Below are 18,245 nucleotides of genomic sequence, written 5' to 3' on the forward strand. Positions count from 1 at the left end.
CTCCCTTCTCGCTACCTTTGATTTTCCTCAGAGTCTCCTTCAGAGCACTGGTTTGTTGGCTCCAATAACCAGGTCTGATTTCCAGGTCAGGAGACATGTCCTCCAGCTGCTGGAACTTTCCTTTTTCACATCAAGAAAGAAACAGGTTTTTTCCCAATAATCATGATTTATTTTATTTTTGTATTTTACTGTGAATTTCTTGCCACTGAAAAATGCTGAATTGAGGGGCCTGGAGAATGAATCTCTGTGTAGCCAGCCACAGAATAGCTACAGCCCCAGCAATGGCTGGGAAAGCTTCCCCGAGGTGTCCCGTCAATGTGCTTCAGCCCTGATTGACTGAGACCAACTCTGGGGACAGGATGGGAGTTCAGTCCCCATGGGCAATTCACTCCTCGGCCTCCATGCTTCAGTGACCAATAGATTCCAATGTTCCTGCTGGTCTTTGTTCTGTGGACATCTGCCCACCTGCAACTGGACCGAGATCAACTCCCCTCAAACCAGCTCATTCCTCACCGGTTTCTGAATGGTCATCATGTCCTACAGACGTTTGTTCACTCCTGCCCTGGGCAGAAGAGAACCCCAGTGCCCTGGAGGTGACAGGCCCGGACTGTGTCCCCGGAGTCCCGGGGCATCGTCCCTGCCCGAAGGCTGTGGCTGCACTGGGGAGTTTACAGTGGCAGTCTCTAGTGGAGCCGCTGGAAGCCGACGGGAGGGAGCTCTCCACCCTCAACGAGCAGCCATAGCCATGTTGGCAGGAGAAGCTCTCCCAGCACCATAGCACTGTCCACACCTGCGCTTAGGTCAGTGTAACTTGTGTCACTCGGGGGGTGGCTTATTCACACCCCTGAGCCACATACGTTCTACCGACACAAGGGGAGTGTAGACGCAGCCTTAGCAGAGAAGCGATTAAGAAAACCGCTTTAGTTTTGGAGGAAATGCAGGAACCCCAGGTTTGTAATAAACCAAAGGAGATTCCGACCCCACGAGTCACCTTCCCCACTTTGCAGCTGTGCCCTGGGACAGTTGTTTTGTCTCAGCCTGTGGCCAGAATAATGAGGTGTGAAGGGGAAGGAGCCAGGCACCTGTCTATGGTGCTTCTGACATCCTAGAGGGGAGAAAGGAGAAAAGACGCTCAGTCCCCCATGCCACTCACACAGGGGGTGGGAACTTTGGTGGTAATTTAAAGAGAATCAAGGGGCTCAAAGAGAGACAAAGGTGTTAATGTGACCCTGTCACTGTCCAACATTAAACAGGTGAAACAAAGCTTGCCGTTTGGGCTGCTGGACAGAACAAGCCTTCAGGCTGAAAAGTGACATTGTTTCTCGCAATTTCAGCAAAACCCCAAATCAAACAAACCCCCACAACAACAGGCACCTGAAAAGTCCTGCCCCTGACTTCACCTTTCCAAGGTCTTCTCCGCACTCTCTCCCGCCCCAAGTGAGAATCCTACACCTTGAGAAACAAACCAAATTCAGACCCTAATGCAGCTCTCCCTCTGCAGGATGTTGGAGAAAACACAGGTGAAAAAAACTTCCAAGGTAAGCTGCAAACGCAGCCTTGGTCGAAATTTGAAGCCGGGATCTCTTGCTTGGTAAAGGAGACTCATGCCCGAGTCCAACAAACCCTTTGGGAACTCGAAGGAAGCCGCATCCCACAGGAGTTTCCAAAGACAAACCACCGGCCACACACCCAGGCAGAAGAAGCCTGGACATGGGAAGGGGCAGCAGCAAACACACCCTGGGGGAGGGCTTGTCTGGGAGCTGCAGCCAGGCCCCTTGGCACCCAAAGTGAGAATCAGACCCTTACAACAACAAGCCACATTTGGCCATTGCTGAAATTGTCAGGCCTCAGAACTTTGGGCCAGAAACCAACAGCCAAATCTAGCTTTAAAACTCAACCACTTGGAAATGGCACTTCCAGCGTGGCACCAGACCGCAGGCGACCGTCTGTGTGTGTCCGGTTGGCTGCCGGCAGGTAGAGTCCAGGGCCTGCATCTTCGCTTCCCACAGCGGGAGATTTTGAGACCCTGACAATTAGGGGAAGGACAGGCAGGCCGTGGCCACGCTTGCAGATGCATGGTGCTGTGAGTTAAACCTGCCTTCTACAGCCGCGCAGGGGGAGCGCTGCAGCCTGTCCACACTGGCAGCTGCCAGCCCACTGTCCTGGCCACGTTTGCCGCTGCAGTGGGAGGGGCGCATTGGGGCAGCCATCCCAGCGTTCCCGTGGCTGCAACGTGCTTTTCCAACGGGGGTGGGGTGGAGTGTGACAGGGAGCGTGGGGGGAGAGAGAGTGGGTTTGGGGGGCTGAGAGTGTGTCAGTGTGCTGTCTTGTAAGTCCAGACCTCCCTCCCTCCCTCCCCCGCCTCTCTCTCACTCACTGAAAGCAAACGGCCGTTCTTTCCTTTTTTCTCATAGACGAGAGAAGCAGCCGCTCGCTGAAATGGACCCCAACCCCGCCTCGCCGCCGCCTCGCTCTGCAAGCAAACAGGAGCGGCCGGCGCTCCAAACGGAGCCCCCCGCCTGCCTCTCACTCATTCAAAGCCAACGGGAGCCGTGTGTGTTTGTTTGATAAGCAGCCCCCGAAACGGAGCTTTGAAACGGCACGGCCACGTCCGGAGTTCACAACCGAACAAGAGAGGACGCGTCAGTTAAAAGGATTATGGGGAGTTTCCGGAGGTCAATCAGTGCCTAATAACCTTACTCCCCGTTTCCACTGGAGCTGGAGCGTCTCAGCCGATGCGGAACAGCTGTTAATCCTCTCGGGGAGGTGGAGTACCAGGAGCGCTCCAGCCAGGGAGTCAGAGCGCTCTACGGGCCTGGCCAGTGTGGACGGGAGTAAGGTAGAGCGCTCTGGGAGGCTTTATTGCGGTGTAACATGCAAGTGTAGCCAAAGCCGTAGATAAAAACCCAAAGAAAGTATCAAGAGTTCTCCTTCCTGGCTGAGCTGGGTGTGCTGTCCAGGTCACGGATGGTCATTCTGGGGCGGGAGGTGGGGCTGGTCCAGTTTGGGGGGGTTGTTCTGGGGCAGGATGTGGGTCTCAGATATTTGGAGGATTGGCCCAGAGCCCAGTCTTTTGGGGGCACAGCTGGTGGTCCTGATCCTAGTCTGTCTGCCTCTCTTCTGGCAGAGAAGGCCAAGCCAGGCGAGCTTGGCCTTCAATCAAAGTTGGCATATTCCCATGCAAAGTTTTGATTTAATCAAAATAACATTTTCCAGCAGAAAAATTGTTCCATTAGAATTTTTTTTTTGGACCAGCTCTAATTTGTATACGTGAGTGAGTAAAGGACAAGGGAAGTCGCAGGGCAATGGGGTATCTACGCCACGGATTTCTGGGTTAACAAAGGGAGGAGTTAGTCTCAGTTTGGACTCATCACACTTAGTTCAAAGCTACTCTGCAGTCCGCAAAAACCAGAGAATACGAGACTGTGCCCAGAAAGGAAATGCCCAATGACTAAGCCAAGTTCAGTCACAATTTCTGCAGAGCCTGCATCACCCAGTGCTGGGAGAGCTTGGATATAGAGGTCTCCTGCCCTCAGTGCAGAGAGGTCTTTCCCCAGAGGAATCTCAGACTTAACAAGAAGCTCAGGAATGTTGCAGAAGCAGTCAGAGAATTGAGGTTGCAGTCAGTGAAGGAACCAGAAGCAGAGACATTGTATGAGAAACACAAAGAGCCTCTGAAACTTTTCTTCAAAAAGGATAAAATCCTCATCTGTGTCGTGTGTGACAAATCCAAGGAGCACAGAGATCACTCTGTGATTTCTGCAGAGGAGGTTGCTGCTGAAGAATTCAAGGTAGGAATTTACTGACTAATCATCATTTTTATAGCTAGAGCCTTGGGAAACTCACCTGCTCTGCCCCTCCCACCACATCCCAGAGACACAAACTCCCTTTCATTGCTTCTCCCCTCTTGGGGCCGAGGAAGCAGTAGGATGCTGCTGGGGCTGTCCTCTGGGCACACATCCCCATCACGCTTTCCCTGCAGAATTCCTCACGCAGGCAGGAAGGGAGCCCCACCCTCATGAGACTTAGCGGGGGCACTGAAGTGGTGCTCCCATCCTACAGACCCGAGCAAGTCTGTTTGATAAAATCAGGGGTGGGATTGCAGGAAGCAGGGACTGGGTGGGAGGGAGCAGCACAGCAATAGGGCACTGTAGCAGGGTCACCGCCTCCAGCGTGCCCCCTCATGGCCCAGGGTGGCTCCGCAGAGGCCCTGCCTCAGTTTCCCTCTGAGGTTCCCAGAAATAATCCACAAAGGGTTGTGGTCAATTACACCCCTGCTCTCCCAGCAGGGACTCCCAGGACTTTTTGGCTGGAGTTTGGCCTTATCACCATGAAGAAGATCCAAGGCCTCCTCTGCCTTTTACACAGACCTCCTCCCTCTGGCCATCCATAGGCCTCTGTTTTGGCTACCCCAGGCCTGATTGGAGCACATAACCCACCTGTGACGGGTTCAGTCACAGAGACCCCCTCGAGACGGTCACTCGATGTGCTGGGGATACCACTGAGAACAACCCCCCTGCCAGAAAAGGTACCCCTTCACTCCTGTCTTGCTGAGTTAAGACACTCCACTCAGCTCCAGCACAGACCAAGGGGTTGGGCCACACCCCCCTGCAGTTTACTGAGAGGGAGATTCACTCAGCCCAGGGGCTTCTCAGTTAACAGGGACTTTCCCAGCACACAAGATTCAGTCTTTCTGGGAGACTAAACCCAAAATAAATCTGTTTTACTCTGTATAATGCTTATACAGGGTAAAATCATAAATTGTCTGCCCCCTATAACACTGATAGAGAGAGATGCAAAGCTGTTTGCTCCCCCCAGGTATTAATCACTTACTCTGGGTTTATTAATAAACAAAAGTGATTTTATTAAGTATAAAAAGTAGGATTTAAATGGTTTCAAGTAGTAACAGACAGAACAAGGAAGGTCACAAAAGTAAAATAAAACAAATTCACAAGTCTAAGCCTAAGACGTTAAGAAACTGATTACAGGTAATATCTCACCCTCAAAGATGTTCCAATAAGCATACTTCACAGACTGGATTCTTTCCTAGCCTGGGCCCAATCCTTTTCAGACCAAAGCTGTAGTTTATGGCCTGGGTCCAGCAACCTTGAGCCAGCTGAAGACAAAAGGGTGGGGCTGCAGGACCTTTTATATTCTCTTTCTTGTAGGCGGAAATTCCTTTGTTCCTTTGCAAAATCACAGCAACAGTATGGAGTTTGTAGCCACATGGGCAAGTCACATGTCCATGAAAGAGTCAGCTTTTTGCAGGCTGACGCCATTGTTTACATGTTAGTTTGAATGTTCCCAGGAAAGCTCAGGTGTGGACTGGCGTCTCCCAACGCCCATTGTTAGTTAAATGTTTGCTGATGGGCCACTCATCAGCACACACAGAGAAATACAAGTTTATATCTTATTTCCCTAAATTCAGACATAGAAAAGATACATGCAAACAAATAGGATGAATCTATTCAGTAGATCATAACCTTTGCAAAGATATGTTACATGGCATATTTAGCATAAAGCAAATTCCAGTTATGTCATATTTATATTCATCAGCATATTTTCATAAACATATGGAGTGCAATGTCACACCACCCACTCCTGGTCACTGGTCCTTCTTCATTGTCCCCACCTGCGTAGGAGAGCTGTCTATGTCACAGGTAGGGCTGAGACCCATCTCCCTTTCAAGGGCCAGCCACCCTGTGACCAGCATTGTCAACTGTCCACATCTCCTAGGGCCACAGCGAGAGAGTCCCCATCCTGCGGATATCCGTTTGGGAATTTGGGCCATAGATTTCAGTGTGCAAGCCTTGTGCCCATACAATTTTCTGTGTTGACATTCATAACAATATTTAATAGAATGCACTGGTTTCCCATTGCAGTAGCATCTACGAGTCCCAATGAGGGATTAGGGCCCTCTTGTGCCAGGCACTGTACAGACAAGTTAACCAAAGGGAGCTCACAGTCTAAAACCAGGACCATGTGCAGCAGGTGGATAAAGAAACAGACTGGGGTGGGAGTGGGGGACTCGTAAGGATGGCTGAGTATATTAGCGATCTCGATAGTCCGTTTGCTGCCCGTTTCCTCGGTGCAGCGTGTAAGTGCCCATACTTTTCAATCTAGAGTGTTTTAGGTGCTTGAATGGCAGCAGGCAGGAGGGGGAGTCCACGGCCCAGTCTCCCCTCCCTGCTGGGGGCTTGGCAGGGAGGTCAGAATCGGGCTGAGGGTGCTGATACCCTCTTGGCACTGGTTCCCAAATGGTGGGTTGTGACCTGCCAGAGGGTCATGGGAAGGTGGTAGATGAGTGGTGGGCTTGGTGCACAGGTGAGATCCTTGGGGGGGAGGAATTGCAGAGCTGAGGCCACCCTACACTCAGCCGCAGTGGTGACTCCTGTCCCACGGGGCTGGGTCCAGCTCTCCACAGAGGGAGTTATGGCCAGAAAGAACCCCGTGGGCAGACTCCAGCATGAAGCTTCTTGTCCCGTCTGTCTGGAGTATTTCAGAAAACCTGTCACTCTGGAGCGGGGGCACAATTTCTGCTGAGCCTGCATCATCCAGTGCTGAGAGAAATCAGGTATAGCCATCACCTACCCTCAGTGTAGACAAACTGTGAGCAGAGAAACCCCAGGCCGAAGAGGCAGCTGGCAGCTGTCATAGAAATAACCAAACAACTGAGTTTACAGGTAATAAAGGATGCAGGAGGGGAGAGGGTGTGTGGGGAACACCAGGAGCCTCTCAAGCTGTTCTGTGAGGAGGATCAAAGTCCCATTTGCCTAGCGTGTGACAGATCCCGGGCTCACCGAGATCACACAGTCGTTCCCATTGAGGAGGCTGCAGAGGAGTACAAGGTAAGGAATTGCTGTCAAGTTTAATGAGTTATAGCTTTGGGTTTTAATTACCAGTTAATTTAATCACATGTTGACAGTCACAGGTATAACAGCATCATTCTGCTTTGTAAAGCCTTCACTGTATGAGAGATGCTGTAAAGGGTAAATGATGTGGCAGTGTGGCAAGCCGGGCAAGAGATGAAGACTTTACATACAGATGTTTGATGTGGCATCTTTTATCTGAAATCCCGAATCCTTTTCGAAACTGGCTCCCACTGGTGAAATAAGGGAATTTTCTACAGAACTGAAGCTGTTAAATGATCAGTGAGGTTTAAATCACCAGAGCTGCAGGCCAGTCTGTGTGAGAGTGCTGCCCTCAGGCTGCAGAAGGGGGAGTTACATGCTGTGGTTATTGCTGATTTGTATCATAGTATTTATTATTATTTACTTACATACAGACCTCAGACAAGATCCGACCTCTACTGTCCTGGGCCCTGCACAAAACCCAGTGAGGGACAATCCCTGGCCTGTTTATAGTCTAAGTAGATAAGACAGACAGAAGGTGGGAGGGGAAACTGAGGCACAACAAGGGGATGGGGCTTGTCCAAGGTTACTGAGCAGCTCAGTGGCAGAGCTGGGAATAGACCCCAGGTCTCCCAACGCCCAGTCCAGTACCCTAATCACTAGGTCACGCTGCCTCCACAGCAGTGATGAAGTGTGGCCATTAGGAGGGAACAACACCTTGATAAAGGTCCTAGGCCCAGCAAGGAGATGACGTTTCTCCTTGGGATTCTGAATTCCCACGTTGCTGGTCTGCGCTAGAGGAGCTCGCTGGGCTGAACACGGGGTGGCCCCTGAGCACCTTGAGCTCCTGCACAAGAGGGCTCCAGGCAGTGCAGGTCCCTGTCAGATCTCTTTGGGATTGAACTTGATTGCAGCAAAGCTAACCCCCGGGTGGGGCTGCCCCGCATCAGTCTGAGGGACCAGCCACAGTGGCTCCATTAGTCCTCACGCTGCTCTCCCACGGTGCAGCATTTTGACACCCCAGAACCCGCTGCTGCTGGCAGCTTTGCTGGGAGCTGTGGAATAGCTGCCCAGGCGGCATTGCCATGGGAAGGGCTCAGGACAGCGCTCGGGCCAAGCCCCACCGTCCTCAACAAAACCCAGAACGTCTAATGGGGTTTGCCCTAGTGCTACGACCAGTTCCGTCCAGCCAGTCCCATCCACGAGGCTTGAGAGCTTACAGTCAGTGGGAGTTGGGCTCCGCTGAGAATCCCAGCCCAGATTTCTCACCCTGCAGGCTTCTGGGATTGCTGTCACTTGGTTAGTTAAACCTTCTCCAAAACAGGTTGTTTCACACCGTGAAAGAACAATGCAAGGGTGTGACCCCAGTTTCATGGTGGTGTAAATCAGGGGAGACACAAAGTCAAATACAAACCTCTCCAGCTCCATTAATATTAATATGACTTAAACTCCTTGGTCTCGCTGATATCATAACCCTGCTTGGTTGTCCTGTCATCAATACAGTCAGTTGTTTGTTTGTTTGTTTGTTTTTGTTAAGGGTTGAAAAGGTTCCCCCCCCCACACACACACACACACACACTCTGATCTATCAAAATAAAAATCAAACCACCCAAAACATTTCCATTTGTTCAGGAAAAGATCCAGGCCCATTTGCAGACTCTGAGGGAGGAGAGAGAAAAGTTTCTGGGCTTTAAAGTGACTGGAGAGAAGAGGAGCCAGGAGTATCTGGTAGGTGCCCGTCATTTTTCACCTGCATTTGTAATGAGCTGGATGGAGGCCGTTCAGTCCTGGGTAAAGCAGAATTCAGTTAAGTGGGGAATAATCACTAGTAAATCAAAATGAGTTGTTTTAGCAGGAACTACTGCTCAGGCTTACACCTTAAACTATTGTTCTTATCTACTGTGTATTAACTACTGTTAGTTTAATTAAACTCACTTTATAGGGAACAATTTACATTGATGAACTAACCGAATTTTGAATTAGAAAATCCAATGCACTCGAACATAAACCCCAGGGATACATGTTCACTTCTCAGTTTTCAGCCTCTCTAAGCCCAGAGTTTGGAGGAAAAGTTCTTTGTTTACTGTTTTGTGTTGCAGCCTAAATAAAAACAGGTATTCCTTGGTGCAGTGTGTTGGTTTCTTAATTGAACAATTATCCCTCTGCTCCTCTCTGGTTTACAGTCCCTTTGTGCTCATTTCCCTCTTCCTGTCATTCGCCTTGTACACCTTAGGCCACGGTAAGGATTTCTTGTTTTACAGTCCTAGCTTTTTTCTTATTTTCACTACAGCTCGCTTCCTCCTTATTTCTTAAGTCTGTTTCTCTTTAATTACACTTTATCCTTTATTACACCATATTTCCTTCATATCTCCTTCTTACGTTACTTTTCCCATAGTTTTTCGAACAATGCTTTTTGAATAATTTCTTATGTTGCAAAGGCCGTGTCCACACTACGTAGCTTTCAGTGACATGGCCACGTCAACACAGCTGTGTCACCACAAGTCGGGCAGCGTGGCCGCTGTTTGTTGGCTCCTTTGCCGACAAAATACTCCCCCCCCACGAGCGCCGTTCGCGTTTGCGACAGGAGAGCGCTCCTGCCGACAGCGTGCTGTTCACACTGGCACTTGCTGCAACAAAACGTTTGTCTCCCGCCCGGGGGAGAGGGTTTAGCACCTCTGAAAGACAAAAAATTTAGTCATTCAATTGCCAGTGTGGACATAGCCTTAGAAACTCCAGCTGTTTTTCCTCTTGTTTAACTGTACTGTTCTTCCTTTTACTTTCCCTCTTTTCCCCGCCTGCCATTGTCTTTCCTCTTACTGTCCCTTTGGTGGGTCCCCTACTGTTCCGATTACCCTCGTCTTTCCTGTTCCTCCTGAACTGGGCTTCAGCTCTGTTCCTGGCACCCCCGCGACGATGCATCTCAGCCACTGTGGTCCCTATCCACGGGCTCCCCACTTACTGCGTCCCTTCTTTTGTGGTGCCAGGCGCTGCCGGGCTCGCTGCTGGCCTCTCTCTCTCTCCCAGCACTGGGAAGCCTCCCTCCAGACTCCACCTGCTGTTTCTGCCGCTCACAGCAGCACTCCAGGGGGAGTGGCCGCCTCCCCCCACCCCCGCTGTTTTTTTCCCTTTTATTTCCCCCCAAAAAACATAGGTGCTGGAACTAGGGGTTCTGGGGGTGCTGCCCCTGGGCTTGAAGGAGTGGTAACAACACCAATACATGGCTTCCGCCTTCAGCACCCCCCTATAAAGAGCATTTCAGCACCACTGCCCAAAAACTGTCCCCAGGCTTGAGCTCACCCCACCTCAGTGGTCCTGGAATACTTGGCGTTCTCGAGACTTCTCCCGGAGCAGCTGGTTTGGGCTCCCCTTCAAAAAAAAAATTCTAAATCCCATGAGGCTGCCTCTGAGCCACAACCTGGCAGTGCTGCGTCCATTGCCCAGCAGCCTCCGGTACTGGTGGGGCTTTACACACTGACGTGAGGCGTGAGGTGTGTCTGTAGGTAGAGTCCTCTGTGGCCTTGGGGAGAGTGAGCGTTTGTCAGTTGATCCCTGATCCTGGGACACTGTGTGGGTGTGTGTACGTGCAGGTGCACACACACCTCCCTATGGGGGGGCCTGAAAAACCCTCTCCCTAGAGAAGGGTAACATCTTCCTCTTCAGAGTCTATCATTTCATTTCAATCAGTGAATCAATTTCCAGCTTTTGTGGCTTCGATGAAAATCTTCCCAAGGTGAACTGAACGTATCCAGTGCAGCGCTCGATGCCTGAGTCTGTACGTTTTTATTGAATTGTTTCTTTCTTTTCTTCTCTGTCAAGGTAATTCTGTGGAGATCTGGGAACCTAACAGAACTTTCCATTGTCTGGATTTTTTTAAACGGGGGGCGGGGAATTGGGTAGAACCAAAAATGAACTTTTAAAAAATTTTGAGCAGATAAAATAAAATATTTTTTCTTGGACAAATGACATCTTTCACTTTGATAAACTCAAAATGTTTTGTTTCGATCTGGACCATTTTTTAAAATGATATAATTATATTAACTATAAGGAAATTTTCAAATAAATTTATTTCAAATAAAAAAAATCAAGCTATTTTCTTAAGAAATAGTTGAAATAAATGTCTTGATTTTTTCAAGATTTTTATTTATTTTTTACCAAACAGCAAATTTACATGAACTCATGAAACATTTCAGAGGCGACAAAACTGCATTTTCCCTGAAGAAAAGTTTAGTGCAAAAAAATTTCTCCCAGATCTAGTGCTGAGTCCTGAATCCCGCTGCCTTGGGGTCTCCATCTCTGAGGTCCCTGATAACGCACTATCCTGACCGGGTCACACATGGAAATATCTCTGTAAGAGAGATAGAGGCCAAATGGGAAGGTGTGAGAAAATCCTCTCCCTCGTGGGATACAGGGCATAGTCTCCCACAAGGTATAGTCAAGTGTTTGATGTCTTAGAATTGGAAAAGAAAGTCTCCCTCCTGCACACTCAGCACTCCATGCAAGGACCCCAGGCTCCGTCCATGTCCCTGACCAGCCCTTTCCCTCCTGCTTTACAGAAACAGACCCAGGCGGAGAGGCAGAAGATTGCATGTCAATTTCAGCAACTGCGGCAGTTCCTGGAGGAACAAGAGCGACTCCTGCTGGCCCAGCTGGACCAGTTGGACAAGGAGATTGTGAACATACAGAATGACTATTTCCCTAAACCTTCTAAGAAGATTTCCCATCTCAGTGAGCTGATCAGTGAGATGGAGGGGAAGGGTCAGGAGTCAGCGAGTGAATTCCTGCAGGTGAGACCAAGTCAGAGAAACATCCCAGATCCCAAACAAAGGGACAGGACTGCTCCTGAATCCTGGACACTGGGGTCAAGCGGTCAGAGAGGACAGCATAACTCAGTGTGTGCATTGCACAAATGTGAGTTACAATTGTTCTTTCAAGAGATAGAGACACTTTTATATTAGAAATGGAAAAACCTCATTAGCTCAGTGTATCCATGACCCTTGTCCTTTTTACCCTATATCTGCAAAATCCCTTCCCTGAGATCCCAAGTGTGTGACTCAGGTAGGACTGAGATTCTCTCTCTCTCTCTGTCTGTCTTTTCTAGGACATTGGAAGCACCTTGAGCAGGGACGTGGCTCTTTCTCACTCCCACACATACCTCTTATGCTGGAAAAAAGCTTGGAAACCATGTTAACACCACATCTCCCCAGGGTCACACAGCAAAATGGGTGGGGCAGGGTCACATTTTGGATACCAATCTCTGATTAACTTAATCCTGAGAGTCTCACCTTTTTATAGAAGAGTCTGGGATTATCTATTGAATTGGATGCTACATCCCTGGGGGACTTGCTGGCTCAGGATTCTGGGGACGGAATAGGAGTGCTGAGGTACTGGTTACCATAGGCACCCATGGGAAAAAATTAGCGGGTTCTCTGCACCCACTGACAACCAAGGTCTCCATGCCCCCCCTGAGCGCGCCACGTCCATGCTCCTCCCCCTCCCTCCCAGCGCTTCCCTGCCACCGGCCCGCCACCAAACAGCTGTTTGGCGGCACTTAGGATGCTCCAGGAGGGAGGGGGACATGGCATGCTTGGGGGAGGAGGCGGAGAAGAGGTGGGGCGGGGGTGGGGACTTGGAGGAAGGGGGTGGAATGGGGGCAGGGTGGGAAAAGGCAGGGCAGGGACATGGCCAGGGTGGGGAGGGGGTCCAGCACCACCAGGCAGAGGGGAAGTCAGCACCTATGCTGGTTACAATTTAACCCAGGTCTGCTGCGATAAAGAGAGATCCCACCTGTTTGGAGACCAGTGTGGAATGAGCTGGGTAGGGGGGAGTTGGTGTATCAGTCTAGTTCCTAATGGACAGATTTCTACCGCTCTTAGCACTGGAATCTCCTATCCATCAGAAGCATAGAGGCCAGGGAGTGAATTGGCCATGGAGACTCAATTCCCCTTTTAACAAGAAATTATAACATATCACTAAATGAAATATAAGAATGTGAATTTTTTTCTTTCCAGGTGTGAGAAGAGGAAGCTCCAGAAGTCAGTGGAGATTTCTCCTGAACTGGAAAAGGGGCTCAGCAATTTCTCCCAGAAATATATTGCTCTTAGGGAGACGCTGAGGATGTTCAAAGGTACTAAGACAGGACCTAGGAAGGGAAAGTGGAATATGCCTCTGAGACTGGGAGGAGATGGGCTCTGGCCAATTAGATGACATATCTATTTAATAAAAGTGGAAAGTAGAGAAATTGAGCAGATGTAGCAGGGGCCCAGGCATCAGGATGTTTCAAATTAATTCATGATTTACCAAAGGTCACAACATTAAGGTCCAAATTTAGCCAAATGGCCTAAATTGTGCCCCCTGAGTTTATCTCTCCCAGTTACAGAGCTGGCAAAGCCTATCGGGCCCAATGAATCAGGGGTGATTCTCTAGCTGGATCTCAGGACTTCCCTAGCCTGTGCCAAGGTCTGCACTGCCCTCTGAAGCCACTAAATAGGGGAGTCACAGATTGGCCTTCTCTATCCCTTTGCCAGTTCAGGATGAATTTGGCCCATTGAGTTGACCCTCTTCCATCTCAAATTTCCCCACTTATAAAATAATTGTATCATTATTCATATTTCAGTCTATGGAGGGGAAAGGGCCCCATTGTGCTGAGCTCTGCAGAGTGCTGAGTAAATAGACCCAAAAAGTTTACAATTCAGAGCCCTGACTGCAAATTCTTAACATCCCATGAATGTCAAAGAGACCAAAGTGTGCAAAGCTACTTTCGCCCTAAACTTTTTGCAGGATCTGGGTCTAAGTTATGGCAAAATGCAAGTGGTGAATGAGACAAACCAGCTGGGGTTGGGGGGTGGATGATGAGGGGAAAGGATATCTCTCCTCGAGATTGCATCTCCCAGGTGTGGCTTAATGACAGTTGATTCCATTGCTGTGAGACGTCTGAATAAAAGAGGAAAAAGGAGGTTTCAGACTAGTTGATATTGATATTAAAGCCCTAAGTGTGTGTCTGTGCCTCGGTTTGTTTTTTGGTTGTAATTAAAAGACAGTTATATTGGTTTAGAATAAGAATGCGGTTACACATACGACAGCATGAAAGCTCATCTTTCTTATCCTTTGCCCCTCCAACCACTCTGCCATCTGAACTGCAGACAAAAAGAGAGAAATCCCTAGGGTCACGCAGACTGGGTGAGATTTCAGCTGGAGACTATCTTTAAATTATGAGAAAATTCCCACAAAAATATGTTAATAAAATCAACCAAACCGACACCGGTCATGCCATACACAGCCCTAAAAATAAAAGCATGTCATGCTAAGGAGATCCCAAGCTGAAGTCAGACAAACAATCCTGAAGCCAATTGCCAACCTTAGTGCTGAGTTCGTGCCCACGCCAATGATCAGAAACACTCGCACTGACCAACATCCAAACACCTGAACACTGATCCTGGCATTTTCATAGGCATTCGTTGACCTTTTTAATATTATATTCAGAGTGATGAACAGAAAAACCTCTCCCCTGAGGGCTGACACATCCCTCTCCTTTGCCCCTTCTCCAATATCCTCCCTTTCCTGTGGGCAGGGCTGGGCTCTCCCATTGGAGCTGCTCACTGCTTCCTGGATTGGGGAGGTGCTCTCCCTCTGAAGCTGCCCACTCTCGCCTCCCCCCACACCCCCCGCCTTCTCTCTGGGCTGGGAATGGGGGTACCCCACCATCTCCTACTCTCTGGTCCGGAGCGGCTCTTCCCCAATGCTGCACCTTCCTCTCTGTTCCCCGGCCTGGGAGTGGAGGCTACATTAGGGGAAGGAGCTTCCCTCTGAGGTTTAAAGCTGGTACCTGCCTCCCTTGCTCCCTCCTCACGAAAAGCTTCTGAGACCTTCCTTGCTGTGTCTGTGCTGCTGGGAATGGAGCAGCCCCAGCAGAGGGAGCCGGGAGCTGAAGTCTCTGCAAACAAAGGAGAAACTAAAGAAGCAGGTCCCATTAAACACAGTGAGGAACTGCAGTGAGAGATCTGCTCAGTCTCAGGTGCCCAAGACAGAAGCAGCTCCCTGGGATCCAGGCTGTCCCAGCCAGACCAGGGCTGCTGGGGAGCGTGAAACATGGCACCACCAGCCCCCAGGACTGAGCTCTGCCCCTCACGCTCTGATTCTCTCTCTCCAGCAAATGTGACTCTGGATCCAGACACAGCTCATCCCCGACTGATCGTGTCTGAGGATCGGAAAAGTGTGAGCTATAGTTACACCCGGCAGGATCTGCCCAACAATCCTGAGAGATTTGATACTAGAGTCTGTGTGCTGGGCTGCGAGGGATTCACCTCGGGGAGACATTACTGGGAGGTGGAGGTGAAGGATGAGGGAACCTGGGCTGTGGGGGTGGCCAGAGAGTCTGTGTGGAGGAAGGGAGGGAGAACCCGTAACCCTGAGGACAGGATCTGGGCTGTGGATTGGTATATGAATACGTTCTGCGCTGTCTCCTCCTCTGAGACGCCTCTGTCCCTGAGTCGTGATCTCAGGTTTATCCGGGTTTCTGTGGACTATGAACAGGGGCAAGTGATATTTGCCAATGCTGATAATGATGACCCAATCTTCACTTTCCCAACAATCTCTTTTGATGGGGAGAGAATCTATCCCTGGTTCCGGGTGGGGCAGAGATCCCAGTTCAGCCTGTGTCACTGAGACATGGTGGGAGCATAGTGCACTGGGGATCCTGAAATCAGCCTCTCCAGCATCAGACACACCAGTCTCTAGTACTCTTGTATTCCTGCAGACTTTCTATCATGTCGTCTCCATGACCCCAGAAGTTCCATGGGGTCTGGACTGACAAACCATAGGGAGCAGGGAGTGATTGAGATGGAGAAGCCAATCTCATTGCCCCAGGATTGTGCAGCCTGTTTGTCACTGTCCTCTATGGTCAAGAGGACTGTGGGGATCCTGGGTCAGACATGGGGGAAATAGCCCACTAGGAATGAAAAATTGGCTCCTCTAGATGCCGTCATCCTAATCTCTGCGACCCTAGAAGGTTTGCATCTATCTAGTCGTCTGCCTCATGTCATTTCCCATCTCGTAGCTCCTTATCTCTGCCCCCAGAAGGGAATCTGCTCCCTCCCCACTTCGGCACCAGGGATGGGAAGGAGGAGGGGTTGAAGAGGAGCGGACTGGACTGATGGGCAGATGTGGGGACTGCAGGGTCACAGAATTAATTAATTGGGATTTGGGGGTAGGAGAGAAGCTGGAAGCCCCGCACCAGCATGAAACGTTTTATACAAATCTGTGTCATTAGATCTATGGTACCCACAGCAACAGCTCCTGCAACAGGGGCTAAAGTCACTTTCCTCTATAGATATGGATGAGTTGGGAACACTGTAATTGTCACTGTGATGCTGGCAAACCAAGTGCCAGCTCTTACCAAAACTTCAGGCATTAGCTAAGAACTGGCAAACTCATAGCTGGAGATCAGACCAGTTCACCTGTATGTTACTTTTACTTAAAATAGGTATTAGTCTTGCAACAGTGTGTTGAGTGTTTAGACTCCACGAAATACTTGTAAATTGCTGCATGCATTGATTTCACATGTAATGCTGGAATTCCATGCTATAAGAAAATAGCCCAGGTCTCCTCTAGGAGTTGAGGTCGAATTTAGCAGCATTAAATCGATTTAACTCTGCACCCGTCCACACGACGAAGCCCTTTTTTTCGACTTAAAGGGCTCTTAAAATCAATTTCCTTACTCCACCTCTGACAAGTGGATTAGCGCTGAAATCGGCCTTGCCGGGTCGAATTTGGGGTACTGTGGATGCAATTAGATGGTATTGGCCTCCGGGAGCTATCCCACAGTGCTCCATTGTGACCGCTCTGGACAGCACTCTCAACTCGGATGCACTGGCCAGGTAGACAGGAAAAGGCCCGCGAACTTTTGCATTTCAATTTCCTGTTTGGCCAGCGTGGCAAGCTGCAGGTGACCATGCAGAGCTCATCAGCAGAGGTGACCATGATGGAGTCCCAGAATCGCAAAAGAGCTCCAGCATGGACTGAACGGGAGGTACGGGATCTATCGCTGCATGGGGAGAGGAATCCGTGCTATCAGAACTCCGTTCCAATTTTCGAAATGCCAAAACATTTGTCAAAATCTCCCAGGGCATGAAGGACAGAGGCCATAACAGGGACCCGAAGCAATGCCGCGTGAAACTGAAGGAGCTGAGGCAAGCCTACCAGAAAACCAGAGAGGCGAACGGCCGCTCCGGGTCAGAGCCCCAAACATGCCGCTTCTATGATGAGCAGCATGCCATTTTAGGGGGTTCAGCCACCACTACCCCAGCCGTGTTGTTTGACTCCTTCAATGGAGATAGAAGCATCACAGAAGCAGATTCTGGGGACGAGGAAGATGATGATGATGAGGTTGTAGATAGCTCACAACAAGCAAGTGGAGAAACCGGTTTTCCTGACAGCCAGGAACTGTTTCTCACCCTGGATCTGGAGCCAGTACCCCCCGAACCCACCCAAGGCTGCCTTCCAGACCTGCCAGGTGGAGAAGGGACCTCTGGTGAGTGTACCTTTTTAAATAGTATGCATGGTTTAAAAGCAAGCGTGTTTAATGATTAATTTGCCCTGGCATTTGCGGCTCTCCGGGATGTACTCCCAAAGCCTTTGCAGAAGGTTTCTGGGGAGGGCAGCCTTATTCTGTCCCCCATGGTAGGACACTTTACCACACCAGGCCAGTAGCACGTACTCGGGAATCATTGTACAACAAAGCATTGCAGTGTATGTTTGCTGGTGTTCAAACAACATCCGTTCTTTATCTCTCTGTGTTTTCCTCAGGAGAGTGATATCATTCATGGTCACCTGGTGGAAATAGGGTGCTTTTCTTCAGGGGACATTCAGAGATGCCCGTTCCTGCTGGGCTGTTTGCTTGTGGCTGAACAGAAATGTTCCCCGCTGTTAGCCACGGGGAGGGGGGAGGGGGGAAGGGCTAGCCACACGGTGGGGGGAAGCAAAATGCGACGTTGGAACGAAAGCACACGTGCTATGTATGTAGTGTTAACAGCAAGGTTTACCGTGAAAGAGTGTACCCATTGTTCTATAAAATGTGTCTTTTTAAATACCACTGTCCCTTTTTTTTCCTCCACCAGCTGCATGTGTTTCAATGATCACAGGATCTTCTCCTTCCCAGAGGCTAGCGAAGATTAGAAGGCGAAAAAAACCGCACTCGCGATGAAATGTTTTCTGAGCTCATGCTGTCCTCCCACACTGACAGAGCACAGACGAATGCGTGGAGGCAGACAATGTCAGAGTGCAGGAAAGCACAAAATGACCGGGAGGAGAGGTGGCGAGCTGAGGAGAGTAAGTGGCGGGCTGAAGAGAGGGCTGAAGCTGAAAGGTGGCGGCAGTGTGATGAGAGGAGGCAGGATTCAA

The 18,245-nt window shown here is 49.8% G+C and overlaps 1 pseudogene; it reads left to right on the forward strand.

Annotated features, from left to right (window-relative positions):
* The first annotated feature begins 6,432 nt into the window (after window positions 1–6,432).
* LOC141996301 (zinc finger protein RFP-like) lies at window positions 6,433–15,512 on the forward strand (annotated as a pseudogene).
* Window positions 15,513–18,245: the final 2,733 nt, after the last annotated feature.

The sequence above is a fragment of the Natator depressus genome, chromosome 11 (genome assembly GCF_965152275.1).
Source record: "Natator depressus isolate rNatDep1 chromosome 11, rNatDep2.hap1, whole genome shotgun sequence".
Classification (NCBI taxonomy): domain Eukaryota; kingdom Metazoa; phylum Chordata; order Testudines; family Cheloniidae; genus Natator; species Natator depressus.